This window comes from Suricata suricatta, chromosome 8 (genome assembly GCF_006229205.1).
Source record: "Suricata suricatta isolate VVHF042 chromosome 8, meerkat_22Aug2017_6uvM2_HiC, whole genome shotgun sequence".
NCBI classification, from domain to species: domain Eukaryota; kingdom Metazoa; phylum Chordata; class Mammalia; order Carnivora; family Herpestidae; genus Suricata; species Suricata suricatta.
In genome coordinates this window covers 131,887,485-131,902,390 of record NC_043707.1, presented here as the reverse complement: position 1 = coordinate 131,902,390, position 14,906 = coordinate 131,887,485, and the positions used below count along the sequence as shown (strand labels likewise).

Sequence of the window (14,906 nt, the reverse complement as noted above, 5' to 3'; positions counted from 1 at the left end):
GAGAAGTGTCTATTCAGGTCTTCTGCTCATTTCTTCACTGGATCATTCATTTTTCGTGTATGGAGTTTAGTGAGCTCCTTGTATATTTTGGATACTAGCCCTTTACCTGATACGCCATTTGCCACTATCTTTTCACATTCTGTTGGTTGCCTATTAGTTTTTTTGATTATTTCCTTTGCCTTGCAGAAGCTTTTTATCTTGATGAGGTCCCAGTAGTTCATTTTTGTTCTTGATTCCCTTGCCTCTGGGGATGTGTCGAGGAAGAAACTGCTGCGGTTGAGGTCTTGGAGGCTATTTCCTGCTTTTTCCTCAAGGGTTTTTGTGGTTTCCTGTCTCACATTCAGATCCTTTATCCATTTTGAGTTTATTTTTGTGTATGGTGTCAGAAAGTGGTGTAATTTCATTTTTCTACATTTTGCTGTCCAGCTCTCCCAATACCACCTGTTGAAGAGGCTGTCTTTTTTCCATTGGACACTTTTTCCTGTTTTGTCGAAGATTAATTGGCCATATACTTGTGGGTCCAGTTCTGGGCTCTCTATTCTATTCCATTGATCCATGTATCTGTTTTTGTGCCAATACCATACTGTCTTGATGATGACAGCTTTGTAGTAGAGGCTAAAGTCTGGGATTGTGATGCCTCCCGTTTTGGTTTTCTTCTTCAATATTACTTTGTATATGGCAGACATTTCTAAGGCTCTCAAGTGACCATGGAGATCCCTTGATGGCAGCATGGGGTCGACAGCCCCAAACTGGACATCAGCTGTCCAGGGGGTTGGACAAGTCCGACCAGCTCACCCCCATCCACACCCCATGGGCCTCCTGCCTCATTGCTCAAAACGCACCCTCCCCCGGGCCCCCACCATCGCCACCATCACACACCCTGCGTTTTGTCTTCTGTCTGGTTCTTTTTTGTCTCAAACCATGGCTCTTCCTGATCTCTCTCCAGAAATTCAGCCCCATTACCTTTTTTTAAAAATTATTTTTGAGAGCAAAATTCACCCTCTCCTCTGGCTGCACCTGCACACCTGAAGCATCAGGGAGGTTGAGGTGCCCACCTGCTGGATGTCTGAGCAGACCCTGCCCCTCCCACAGGCAGGAGGTAAATTCTCCTTCACTCACCCTTCCCTCCAGTCTCTGGAAGGAGGAGGAGGAGGGGGAGGAGACGGGGGGAGGGGCGGGGGGGGGAGGAGGAGAGAATGGAATGATCTATTGTAACATGAACAAAAAAAATTACGCTCCTTCATTGAGATCACAATGGCCGCTCCTCTGGGTTCTGGCTCCACGTGGCTCTTCCCCCTGACACTCACCCTGGGGACAGAGTTGGGAGAGAAAGAGGCCTCCAGGCCATGTCAGGACTCTACAGGCAGTCACCACGCTGTATTGTGCGCTTGGAAGTTTGTCCCAAGGGTGGATCTCATGGTAACTGTTTCTGTAACAATAAAGAAATGAAAGATGTGGCCGGCTCTCTGGGCCACTTTGGAAAGGAGTGTCTGCATTGTCACTAGGGCCGCCCTGTTTACCTCCGAGAAAACTGAAGGTGGAGTCTGTGCTCCGTGAGAAGGGAAGGAAACCCCCCTCCCTCATCTCCCTTTGGGAAGAAGGCGGGAGCAAACATGTACATGGGCATGTTCTGAACCGCATCGGATGTGGAGCCCTGACGTCCGGATGTGACAGAGGGCGGATGTGGTTTGCCCTCGGTCACAATCCTGCACGGCCACGCCCAGGGGTCTGTTGGAGGCAGATACCTGGAGCCACGACCCCAGATGGCAAACAATTAAAGAGAGAATAAGAGGGGAAAGGACCCCCCTGTGGTGTGGCCTCGATAAGAAACAACATGGCCTCTTGGGGTCATGGGCTCGTCTTTCATTCTGGTACTTCCTCTGGCCTCTAGACACCTGTGCTTTCTGTTCCCGCCACCTGGAACATCGTTCCTCTGGGTCTTTGGGCACCTGGCTTCTCCTCATTCAGGTCTTGTTCCAGTGACACTTCATCGGGAGGGCCACCTCTGGCCAACTTGATGTGAAGAAGCCACCTGCCCGCCTGGCTCCACAGGGATTCGAATCCGTTATTCGGTTTACTTACTGCATTATACCTCTCCCTGTCTGCAGTTACATTCCTCAGTGACTTATTCGTGCATGTAACTTTTTGTCGAGGGCTTTTTGTGCACCAGGCACCGGGTTCTGGAGATACCATAGGGAACAACACAGACCAAACGCCTGCCTTCATGGAACTGCCATTCTCATGGGAAACGACAGGCAGTAAGGAAAGGGCCTGGGTTCTGGGGGATGTAAGGAGAGGGTGAGAAGTGTGTGGGAGAAACAGAAGCCAGGAAGGGAGGAGGGGGTGCTGGTGTGGGCTGGTTGCAGCTGAGATCAGGGGAGGTCTCACTGAAAAGGCGGTTTGGGGATAGGAAGAGCATTCAAGGCCAAGAGCAGAGCAAATGCAAAAGCCCTGAGGCAGAAAATCCAGGAAGCAGGACTGCCTGGAACAGAGTGAGCAGGTGGGGGGGGGGTGTCAGATAGGCAGGGGGAGAAGAGGGTGAATGCAGCTGAGGTAAAGCCTTGTAAGTCATTGGAGATCTTGACTTAGTTATTCTGAGTGAGAAGGGGGCAATTGGAGTGTTTGAACAGAGGTGTGTCTTGGTCCGCCCTGGGTTTCCGGCTGCTGTGTTGAGAACGGGCTGTGGGAAGGCAAGGGAGAAGGGTTAGGAGGCTCTGGCCTGTCCTTGAGCAGGAGCCGGTGCATCATTCACAATCTGTTATCTGCAAACAGTGGCGTGTGTGTGAGTTTCCTCTAGCTTGAAGCCTCCACCTGTTTTTCTGGCGTGGGAAGAGTCAGTGGTGCCCTTGACCTGTGTATTCTCTTGCTGCTGTACTGCAGGGGGCCCTTCCTGCTGCCACTGTAAGGATTGTCGCCCAGCCCTCCGAGGGCAACTGTGCAGAAGTTTCTCTGGATGTGGGATTTTAAGTCCCAAGGAATGCATATCTGAAAATTTATTAGCTTAGGCTGAATTTTTTTCCAGAGTGTTTTCTATTTTTACCAATTTATATTTTGGTAGGCAATATATGAGACTTCTGATTTGTCCAAATCCTTGCCAAGATAAACTCATGTTTTCCTAATCTAGAACACACGAAATGGGAGCAAAGAACTTTTTTTTGTTAAAAAAAATACAAACTTTTAGAAGAGGTAGCCCGATAAAGAAAACCTTGTGGATTTAAAAAAACATTGATTTGTTTGTTTGTTGTAATGTTCTCAGAATACTAACACTTCCTTCTCATTAAGCTGAAAATGCTCAGAACTTTTGTTGGAAATAGAGGTAATTTTAAGGCCAGAAAAGACAAGCTATCCAGGGGACAATTTGCAGGAAGAGGCGGTTACACTATTAGTAAGCTGAATACTCTCCTCTTTGGAGTTGTGAATAAGATCAGTGTTAGAATACGCTACAAAGAAGGTGAAAGAAATCCCCAAACTAATTTCTTCTGGACCTCTGTTCTAAAAACATCCAATTTGCCTTGGCACAAAAAGGGAATGTGTAGATCAATAGGTAATGGACATGTGTTATCTCACATTCTAGGAAGTGATCAATACCTATGAAATAGAGTCAATACCTATGAAATAGAGTCATGTGAGGGGCGCCTGGGAGGCTCCGTCAGTTAAGCGTCTGGCTTCGGCTCAGGTCATGATCTCACAGTTCGTGAGTTCGAGCCCCTCCTCAGGCTCTGTGCCAACAGCTCAGAGCCTGGAGCCTGCTTCGGATTCTGTGTCTCCTTCTCTCTCTGGCCCTCCCTTCCCTGCACTCACTCGCTTACTCTCTCTCTCTCTCTCTCTCTCTCTCTCTCTCAAAAATAATAAATAAACATGGGAGAAAAAAAGAAATGGAGCCAAGTGCGTAGTGTGCACCATCTAGATTTATTTCAATGCTTTGTATGTGGATTTCTTTGTAGTACAATTTCACTTTGCACGTGCGACAGGTTCATGAAAATTGAAAATGGTCCAGAATGTTCTAAAGCATTTCAGAACAACTGCTCACCTTTCTGTTTCTTTTTTTTTCCTGGCCATAATCCTTCTGCGCACTAGCATGCCAAACATCTGGCCCATGAATTCGGGAACCGGCAGTGCCTGTGACACACATTTCAGCTGGGAGGTACGGAGCCTGCCGGCAAAATGCGTAAGCTAATTAGGCATGAACTCCGGTGCAATCGGTTCTTGTTTCTGCAAATGTAAAACGCCACTCTCAATCTATTGTGTTTTCTTCCCAGGGCGAAAAGCATCACAAATTAGTGGGGTTCGAAAGCCAGTGATTTAGTTGGCAGAGGTTGGCTGCACAGACCCTCCCGGGCTCATGGCTGCCACATGCAACCCTTTCTGATTGCCCTTGGGACTTAATGTTTGGACCAACATGGTGGTGTAGGGAGAGTAGCATGGGAGTTGTGGACAGGAGACATGTGTTCTAGACTCTTAGAGATGAGTTGCATGACTCTGAACAGTCTACTTCTCTTTCTAAGCTGGTGTTTTCTCATTTGCAAACTGAGGGGGCTGGACATTTTCACTGAATACATTTTTTAGCATCTTCCATGTGCCAGGAGCTGAAGTAAAAATTAATCATCATAATAGTAATATAATAATAATAACAAATATGGAAATCAGGGTCTGTGCTCATTAGGATGTCCATGATTTGGAAAAAGGCAACGAAGACGAATGAGGCAACTCCAACATGGCAAGATAGCCAGCGGGTGTGAATGCAGCAGAGCAACGTGAGGCCCCGCCCAGGTGAGAAAAAATCAGGGGATGCTTCTTCAGGGGGTAACATGTTACAGACCTTTGCAGAATAAAGACAAAGTCAGTTGGGAGGACTAGGATTTGGGGCGGGGGGGGTATTACCTGACAGGAGAATCTCTGCAGAGACTGGAAGTGTGAAGAAAACACTGCTACATGCACGGGACTCTTCCAACATGGCGCCTAACACTTTGACATGGTCCCTTCCCATGAATCTGGGAAGGCATGTTAAGTGTGGTGTAGGCGGTGCTATGTGAAGCCAGATCATGATTATTCTATCTTGTTGGGACCTTCACTCTTGGAGCCTTGAGGACGTGTAAGACATCCAAGCCAGCCACACAGAGATGCCATCAGTAGGCATTTTGTTTAAAAGTCCCAGCTGAGCCCAGCATTTGTGTGGATACTGCCTAGGCACTAGATGTGTGTGAGCAATGAAATCTGTACAGGACATCAACCTCGGATGAGTGACATCTTGCCTTCAGAAACCTACGAGATCACGAAGTATAGACGAACCACCCCCCACTGTGCTCTCTCTCAACTCCTGACCCACACCATTCATGAGCATCCAGCAGCTGTGGCTTTACCCCATTACATTTTGGGGTGGTTTGCTATGCAGAATGAGTAGGAACAGGACCCTTTTGGTTCTAAAAGTTAGTTGTTCTGTAAAACCCAAATCCATCCTTTTATTCTTCAAAAAGCAAGCTCTGAATACATGGACTTTTGGTTTGAAGAAAAATGGGTGTAGCAACATCTAGAAAGACACTAAATTGGTTTAATCAGAGAAATAATATATGGATTCACACTACTGGGAAGGTCAAGGTATGAATCCAGTACATCAGGACCCAGGTGTTCAGGTGATGATTAGAATCTAATTCTCCCTGATTCTGTGTCCTACTTTGTTCATTTCCAGCCAGGCACTCCCTGGTAATGGCATGATGGCCATGATCAGCACCTACACACAAAAAGAGACTGTCTCTTCCCTAAGCATTAGAGCCCATCTCCCAGGGTTGACTGATGTTCGCTGGCATTGACTGGACCCCAGCTCAGTTTGTATACCTGCTTTTCACCCATGACTATGGCCATGAGAAAGCAGGACCCTGACTGGCCCTGGGCCACATTCCTACCTCTGGAGCCAGAAGATGTTTATGAATTCCTAACAGTTGAAGAAATGAGGTTGTTACTTCTTGTATTCTCAGAAAGAGAAATAGATGCTCACTAAGAAAACAGAGATCCTCCTAGGCAAGAATTTCTTGTTCCCATTTGGCACATGACCAATATGACTCAGGTTTCATAGACCTTATCCCTCTTACAGGCTTCATAAACACCAAAGTAACAAAACACTTATGCCTCCAAGTCCTAGATTCACGAAGTGTTGGGGACTCCTGACACTGATTCCTTTTATTATTCTCCTTTTTGTTATTATTAATTAATAGACATTCCTGAATTTTAATGATGGGTTCTCTGATGCCTGCTTTCATTCAGCACTAAAAATTGAACTACAATGTCCAAATTTCCTTCCAGAAAATAGTCTGTTATTAAAATGAAAATATTTAGTTTCGTGAGTCTATTCTAATCATTCTGTTTTACTCAAATAATGCAATATAATGCTCCAGGCTCTATACATGGGCCTTTCCCACATGTTCTTTGCTGCTAAGTCTTCATGTTTGAGTTTATCATCTTCAGAATTCCAGAACATGTGTGCATAAGATCTACAACTTTTCCTTGGGGCCAATCAATAAAGTGGAACAAAAAGAGACTTGGTATCAGCATGATGTTCAAAAGATACCTTATACATAATGGATAAAAGATGCATAAGAAACACAGAGATCCAAGGAGAGAAAGAGCTCACATCATGGAAACCATAGTACAAGAATTAGAAGAAAATAAAAGCAGGTCTTCCCTTCTAGCATGCTCCATGCCACATCCGGAACTTAAAATAACTAGCAAGCAAGAAAGACCCTGGCCTGGTATTCAATCTCATCTACGTGAGCGACGCCTTTGTGACTCCTTGGCACCTAAATCTGGGGTCTTCCTCATTGCAGGGATCCCAGGATTTACCAACAGAAGTCACAACACTGGCATGGCGCCTGGGGGCTCCACCAGTCAAGCGTCCAGCTCTTGATCTCAGTGCAGATCATGACCTCACAGTCTGTGGGTTTGAGCCCCGCGTTGGACTCTGTGCTAACAGCATGGAGGAGCCTATCTGGGATTCTGTCTCTCTCCATGCCTGCCCCTCACTCTCCTGCAACATAAATAAATAAACTTAAAAAATAAAAAAGAAAGAAGTCACACAACACTAGCATTACCTTTGGCATTACCATTGATCTGTTAAGACCACCATCACTTTTGTCCCATGAAGCAGGGACTCTGGTTCTCTTTTAAGATGCTAAGCCTGATTGAGATAAAAGTACTTCAACCTTAGAAGGCTCTCAAGCACTCTCCTCCCCCAGGATCACCTTATACTTGTGGTCACCTCCAGGCAGGCAGTTGGGTGGTCCCTTCTCTGCCCTGTTGGATCCACCGTCACTCTGGTAGAAGAGGGAGAGGGTCAGAAGTTGCCATCAGGTTGGCTCAGACTCCATATTGGACATTTGGGCAGAGAGGGAAGGGAGTCTGCCCTCCGTTGTGGGAATTTTCTTCAGCTGGGTCTGGGAAGGCTCGGAAGGCCAACTTGATCTCCGGGTGTGTCCAGGGACATCCAGACTGTCTGAAATTCCTTCTGTATTTCTAGGGCTCTCATGAAGGTGAAGTTCAAGTTTCTCCAACTGCTAGACAGTATCCAGGAAGGGAGGACAGCCCAGCTTGGCCAGAGGAGCCATGACCTTGACACAGAGGCATCGGTGAGAGGGAATTAAATGGCCCCTTCCTTGTGTCTCTTTGTATCTGTATGGTCCAGAATGATTTTATCGGAAAATGTGTTTTCAAGCCAGAAACTATTTTCTAAGGCTCCAGATGTTCCTAGGGGCTGTCTGCTCCATCTGGCTTCCATCCCAGTCGCCGGGGTGGACATGGCACCTCTAATGTTGTTTTCAGATCTCTTACCTCAGTAGTAACAAGCGGATGGATACATCTGGAGTTCCTGCTGCCATGATTTGTCTACAACCAAGCCTCATTACCTTGGCTTTAATGACAGGCCAGAATGTGAGGGATGGTGTATTTTTCCTGGATCTTTTTTCCAGAAAAACAAATTAACAAGGAACTTTAGCTTATACCGCTGCCCTCTTCATTACACTGACTGCCTGTCTCTTTCTCAGACATGCCAAAGCCTTTCCTACCCCAGGGCCTTTGCTCACACTGTTGGAGCCACCCCTTTCCTTGGGGGACTCATGCGCCCCCTTCACGTGTTAGTTCAAGGGTCGCCTACTCTGATCTCTCTGTTGGTGTAAACCCCAACCCATCCCACTTATTCTCGCTCCCATTCTCCATGTGTCTTCTTCATAACACGCAACAGCAAGTGTAACTATCTCGTTGGTTTGTTCACTTAGTGTCTGCTCGTTCCCCAGCGCCTGTGGGAAGGCCGGGTCTGGGGGAGTGGACGCGTTCCCTCTCTGGTTCCCCAGCGTGTCTGTCCCCTGTACTTGGGACAGTGCCTGGTGCACGGCGTGTGCTCAATTAAGTACATGTACCTGAGTAGAGGGCCAAAGCGAGGTCGCATGACGAAGCGTCTGGCTAGTGGCACTGGGTTGCAAGTCCTCCAGCATTGCTGGGCCACGGGAGCCGGTGGCCGGTGGCCGGTGTGTTCTGTTAAGGCCCTTTGTGTGCAAACTAGGATCCGTGAGCACCGGGGATGCTGGGGCTCCCAGCAGCTCCTCATGCTCCTCTTTCATCAAAAATGACCTCTCGCCACTCAGGGAGGGAATAGATACGCATTCAGTACCTACGTTGCACCATGAACACTCACCTTGTTAATCCTCACAGCCAGCCAGTGAGGGACGTGTCCCCATCCCCACTCTGCAGGTGACGGCACAGAAGATCGCAGAAGCTAGGTGTCTCGGCAGGGGGCACACAGTCGAGGTGGGAATGTCACCTCTTGGCTCAGAATTGGCACCTGCTTCTGTCTGTCACTACGGCCCGTACCTCGTCCTCTACAACACCTGCCCAAGTCTCTCCTTGGGAAATGTGTGAGGCCTGTAAACTCTGTCATCTGTAACTCCTCCCCCCACCTTGGTTTCACTTCCCCTTTGTGAGTACCCAGGGCTGTCATTATTCTCTAGCTGGGTGGTCTTGGGCAGGTTACTTAACCTCTCTGAGCTTTAGTTTCCTACCTGTGAAACGGGAACGATGACAATTCCTATTTCGAATGACCAGCGTGAGGATTCGCATACTTAGACGGAAACCTGGTGGGTGTTAGCTACAACCATAGTTAGAGTAAATAATGTCAATTGCTTCAACAAACATGCATTGAAATCTCAAGGCTTTAACACGGTAGGAGTTTATGTCCTGCTTGTCTGGCGATCCAGGGTGGGTCAGGGGAGACGTCTGGGTACCACACTGACATCGGGGCGCCAGGCTCCTTCTGTTGGGTGCTGTGTCGTCTCCTGGGGACTAAGCATCCTCCCGAGTGGTGCATCATGTGCAAGTGGTCGTTGGGCAAAGGGAGCGGAGGGCCCCGAAAAGGTTTCAGAGGCTGGCGGGGAGGTTGTAGAACTGGGTCTTCCCGGGGTGGGGGGCTGGCCACCCCCCAAGACCAGCAGGACTGTGGTGTTGGTGAGTGGAAGGGTTTCCGCTGCGTGATTACAGTTCTCGTAGTTTCCAAGCTCCTCACCCCGTTTAGCGACCCACCTGGGCATGTCTCCCTCGCAAGGCGCCCTGTCCCTCCAAGCTCCCTCCCTGCCCGTGGATGCATATCTGCCCAGGGTCGTATTTCTTCAGAACCATCATTGCAGAGAAGTTGTTCCCCACCTCAGAAAACAGTTTTTAAATATTGTTATTGTTTTCTTTATTTTTGAGAGAAAAGAGCATGAGCAGGGGAGGGGCAGAGAGAGAGGAGGACGGAGGATCCAAAGCAGGCTCTGTGCTGACAGCTAGGAGTTGCATGTGGGGCTTGAACTCACGAACCACGGGACTGTGACCTGAGCCAAAGTCGGACGTTCAACCAACTGAGCCAGCCAGGTGCCCCAGAAAACAGTTTTTTTTTAGAAAAATCCATTTGATCTGAGCAAATGGCTTAGTAACGGGTTAATATATAGTTGAGTTTTAAAATAAGCCACATAGAGGAAGAGAGAATCTGGGTTAGTTGGGGGAGGTCTTCGGGCTGGGGGCAAGTGGTGACCTTGTCCTTCCAGGCAAAGTCCAAGAGGAGGCCTCAGTGGACGTTTGCTTTTGCTTCTGTCCCTTGCGGGTGGAAGGGTCCCTTCCTGGTGGGGACAGCGTCCACCCTGCCTCCATGCCCCAGGGGCTTTCTCCTGCCCCGCAGCAGTCTCTCTTCCTCTCCCCTCTCCCGACTGCAGGGAGAGAGCTCTCTAGTGTACGAAGTAGGATTCAGACCTTATCAGCGCCCTTTCTTTCGTTTCCCAGAGCCTTCACTCACGAGACACTCGTGTTGCCGACATGTGGGTTCCGACAGCCACTATCAATCATGACAGACTCAACAGATGTTTAATGGGTGGTTTCTACGGACAAGGAGGTCGCTACAGTTCTGCAAGGGGGGGGGGACATGTATTTTTGTTTTAGGCTATTTTGTTTTTGAAGTTTATAAAATATCTTAACTGGCAAGTCACCCTGAAGAACATTCTCTACCTAAAACACATAAAATCTGTTCTCCTATCTGATCTGCCTTCACACATTCCTCTAAGCCTCTGGTTTTCTAATTAGGGGGGGAGAAATGAGGAAGTTTTATTCCTTCGCCTATTATAGCATGTGACTGCGTTTCAATTATATTTTTCTTTTGGGTGGATAAGGGTAATGAATAGATCTTTATCAAATAATTTGATAGACTTTGTTATATCCAGCAACTTGTGCTAATAAGATGTGCTCAGAATCCTGTCTGTGTTTGAAGTTAGCACTGACTTCTGCGGAAAGTCAGAGGGGCTCCTGGGGCTTAGCCCTGGTGTTTGTGATCTTCATCTCCACACCCTCCTCCACCTTGTCGCTCAGAAGTCAAGCTGCAGAAAACCAATCTGTTTGTTGGCAACGCAACTCAAGCCAATGGTCCCCTCTCCGTGGTCTGATGGTAGAGCAGTTAACAGCCACAAGCAGTGGGGTGAGGTTCAGAAATCAGCAAATAAGATGAAATAAATTTGGGAATGGTCAAAATATAGTTTCTTAAATTATCTGTGCAGTCTGTCATCTCCCAGCTCCTGCCACCCCCACTCCCAGAATCAGAACAGATGGCTCCCTTGTGGCTGAGCACTGAGGGAGAGAGCGGGGGACCCGTTTCACAAACTTATATCTTGTTCTTACATACACACATGAGCATAGCCCAATGTAGTCAACCTAGCAAGATGGAGACTCGGAAACTGAGATGCACGAAGGGATGGTATATTCGTTTGTGGTATCCTGGGCTGGGCTTGGGCACCTCGGGTGGAGTGATGGGCACACTTACTTGCACCAACCAGAGCAGCCCACCCATCTGAGTTACATTTATACCGTTGAACTCACCCAAGTAAATGATGGACAGTATGACTTCTACACCAACCATTTATTGAGTCCTTACAATGCGTCTAATGGGACACATGGGGCTGGACCCTTTACAAGTGTGATGCCATTTTATCTTCCTAAGAACCCAGTGGATTCGATAGTTTTATAGCTGAGGAGGTTGAATCCCTGAGAAGTTACATCATTTGCTCAAACAAATAGTGAGCAAACTAATTGGACCCAAGGTCTGGCTGCGTCCGGTGTGTGCTACTCCATGACATCACTTGTGAGTCATGACCCATGACCTCACTCGAGAGAGAAAATAATTGGAATCGAGGGAAGCCTAGAAAGGAAGCTTGATTTTTCTTTTCTTGTGCAGACTCCCTGTGGCAGCGTCTCTCATCCCTAGGTGTCTACACTCGGCAAGTCTAAATAAAATGCTTGTTACTCCTCAGATTCAGGTCCTGGAGTTTCTCTTTCCACAATACCAAAACCTTTTACTTCGTTCACTTCAGCTTTTCTCTCTGCCTGCCCTCAGGAAGGATGCAGCCTCCAACCTCGTAACTCCTAGCTGGTCAAGTCGCTTGGTGTTCCTTGTATCCTCAAAGGTGAGCCAAGTGGCTTTGGCCGCAGTCAGTGTTTAATATGCACACTGATATCAGAAGACAGGTCCTCCATCTCGCCCATCATCCCAGCTTGTGCAGGGTGAAATGATGGTCTTTCCCTGAAAAGGAAGGAAAGAAGGAAGGAAGGGAGGAGTGAAAGAAGAAGAAAGGGAGGGAGAAAGGGAGAAGGGAGGAGGAGGGGAGAGGAAGGAAGGGGGATAGGAGAGCTAGCCCACCTGCCCCCTGAAATCTTCGTCCACCTAGAACAAAATGACAGAGGAAGTTGCATGGGCTTTCAAGTTGGGTCTTCTGGGAGCAGATCCCTTCTTAGCCTTGGGGTAACTCATTCAATTTCCCCGACTCTTGACTTTGTCTTCTTAAAGTGGTGAGGATAATGGCACGTGCCTCAAAGCATTGTTAGGGGAATCCAATGGGGCAGTGTATGAAATAGATAGGGCACAGTGTGGGTGCTCCCTGAATTTAGTTTATTTCCTCAGGAAGGGCTTTGAGCCTTTCCTCCTTGTGAATTCTTCACTGAATTGCATGATCTAAATGGCAGAGAGGTGACGTGTTTCTTTAGCGACTCTTGCTCTCTCCGCACACCACCCAAAATGGTATAATTGGAGCCCTTGCTACATTCCCACAACACCATCAACCAACATATTCAACCAATTTTCCATTCAGAGGCTCTGTCAAAACTGAATTACTCTTTCAATCAGAAACATTGTTCTTATCTTTTCAGGCTCTTCTGCATAACTTATTCTTATTTTTGCTTGTTCAGCCCTGAATGTAGTATATGTCTTTACTTTTCAAGGCAGCACTGATAAGAAGGGGAAAGGGTAAGAAGTACCATTTGATGGAAGTCTAGGCGTTTCTACGAAGTATCAGACACTGACAATATGGAAAGAGAAGAAAAGGAAGAGGAAGCTGAGAGCCCCACTTCAGTGTCCCACAGTGACTCTGCCAGAGTCCCAAAACTGTGTTTTGAGGAAGGTTTCAAGATTATTTCTTTTTTTTCTTTCTGTAAGACAGAGGTCAACCGTCATTCTGGGAGAGGGATTTCTTCCGCCATGGGTTTTCTCAAGAGTCTCTACCAGCAAGAGCCAAATGCACTGGCTGGTTGGGTTGCTTCGATTCAGAATATTACATTCATTTCTCAGCTGTTTGACTTCATGGCAGCCACCCGGCGTGTTGTCAGACCAGGCTGTGTGCCTCATGCAAGTTGCTTTTGTTCTTAAACATGGAATGCAGGCCTGCGTGAGGCTTAAGTGATTTAAGAGAAGAAAGAGAATCTGGAATTTCTGGCTTTGTGGTAGATGGTCAACAAATGTCTTTTTGCCTTGGAGTTTAGATTTTGATAACAAAATGTGCTCGCTTCAGCAGCACATACACTAGATTTCAATAACAAAAGTGAGAGTGGCTTCGAGTTTGGGGGGTAGGGGAGAGGTAATAATGGGGTTGTTGGAAAGTAGGGAGACCCGAGGTTCTCCGGGGACACCGACACACCAGGACGAGCCACAGAACAAGTGAACAGCAGGCATGTCTTCAATCAGAGTTGGAGCCACAAAAGCAAATGCTTTTTGCTCGGAGCGTTCACGGGGTACTTGCATGGTCCCGGGAGGGACAGTTTGTTCCAGATGCTCACAGCTGCGATTGTCAGAGGGCCAGGGGCCCGGGCTTTCTGTACGAGGCACATTGTGCCATCTCCCTTGCTGACTGGAGTCGATGTCCCCCAGCACAGGCTTTCACTGTGCAGAGCTGGGACCGCGGCCACAGCACAGAGGAAGGCACATGATGTCCCCAGGAGCCCCGGCCATCGGCACCAAGATGTCCTTTCTCACCGTCCAACCCTCCATGGGGGGCCTCTCCCTTTCAGGCTCAGGAGCACTGCCGCTCCTCCCCACGAGTGTCCCCCCCGGCAAGACCTCCCCCCATCACACTGACCTGGCTCCGGTTCAAGACCCGTCTGGAAGAAGCACACTAATTGCGTTCATCTGGAGTTTATCAGCCTTCCCAAAGGAGATGTTAGGAACTCCCCACATGCCACAGGCATTTGTCCCTTTAACACTCCCTCCTCTCAGATGAAGAAACTGCAGAGCTGTTAAGGGCCTCGTGACTGCAAGGTGAGACCGTGGCTTCTGGGCTCAGGAAGGCTTTGGAAGAAGAGGAGGTCCTCCCCGAGCTCAGGAAATTTCTCCGTGACTTAATCCCTCTCTTTGTACCAGCAACTTTGGGTGACCTCGAGCCTATTGACTGAGTCTGGGAAATATGAGGGCTGCCAAAGCGTTCCCTCCCCGCTTGAACACATCCGTGTGCTTTTACCAAATTGTGAGGTTTTACAGAGGCACAAAGCAAGTGGGTCTTTCTTTTGAAAGTAGAATGATGCTGGCAACTCATTTTTATTTCTTTCTGTTTTCTCGGAGTCGGCTCTCACCACTGTTTCTGATTTCTGTCCTCCTGAAGTTGGTCTTTCTTGTGTCTCGACAAAAGTTACACGACATCGCCTCCTTTCTTTGCTTCCTGCACTTCTCTGTTCATTCCAGAAATGTCTATCAAGGGCCTGTGATGTGCCAAGCACCTTTGCAGACACTGAGATGCTGCTGGGCAAAGAAGACAAAGATCCCCACCCTCGTGGCACTGATATTCTAGAGTAGGAGGCAGACGATAAACAAGAGAAGCAAGTGAAAATATATGGCATGGCATATGGGATGAGCATACAGAGAGCATGAAGACTTATAAGGGAGAAAGAGAGTGGTCTGGCTATTTGTGTGAAGCATGAAGAGGCAAGAGAGCCATCCATGGAGCACACCAGGCAGACAGAACAGCAAGTGCAAAGGCCCTGAGGCAGGAGCATTTGGGTGTGTTTAAGTGTCAGCCAGATAGCCAGTTTGGCTGGAGCAGAGCAAGCCATGGGAGCAAAAGAGAGAGATCAGAGAGGTCGTGGGGAGA

At 48.0% G+C, this 14,906-nt stretch overlaps 2 long non-coding RNA genes across 3 annotated transcripts in view; one reads left to right on the top strand and one right to left on the bottom strand.

Annotated features, from left to right (window-relative positions):
* LOC115299945 overlaps nt 1–1,421 on the bottom strand; it is a 6,229-nt gene extending 4,808 nt beyond the window's left edge. The window contains exon 1 of the long non-coding RNA XR_003912432.1: nt 1,308–1,421. This is a non-coding gene — a long non-coding RNA (uncharacterized LOC115299945). The remainder of the gene's footprint in view (nt 1–1,307) is intronic.
* A 339-nt stretch (nt 1,422–1,760) lies between these two features.
* LOC115299943 lies at nt 1,761–7,648 on the top strand. Of its 2 annotated transcripts, XR_003912431.1 has the most exons (4): nt 1,761–1,871; nt 1,981–2,258; nt 4,664–4,770; nt 7,508–7,648. It is a non-coding gene; the product is annotated as an uncharacterized LOC115299943 (long non-coding RNA). The 2 variants fall into 2 exon arrangements; XR_003912430.1 differs by lacking the exon at nt 1,761–1,871 and having other exon boundaries at nt 1,894–2,258.
* The last annotated feature ends 7,258 nt before the right edge of the window (nt 7,649–14,906 follow it).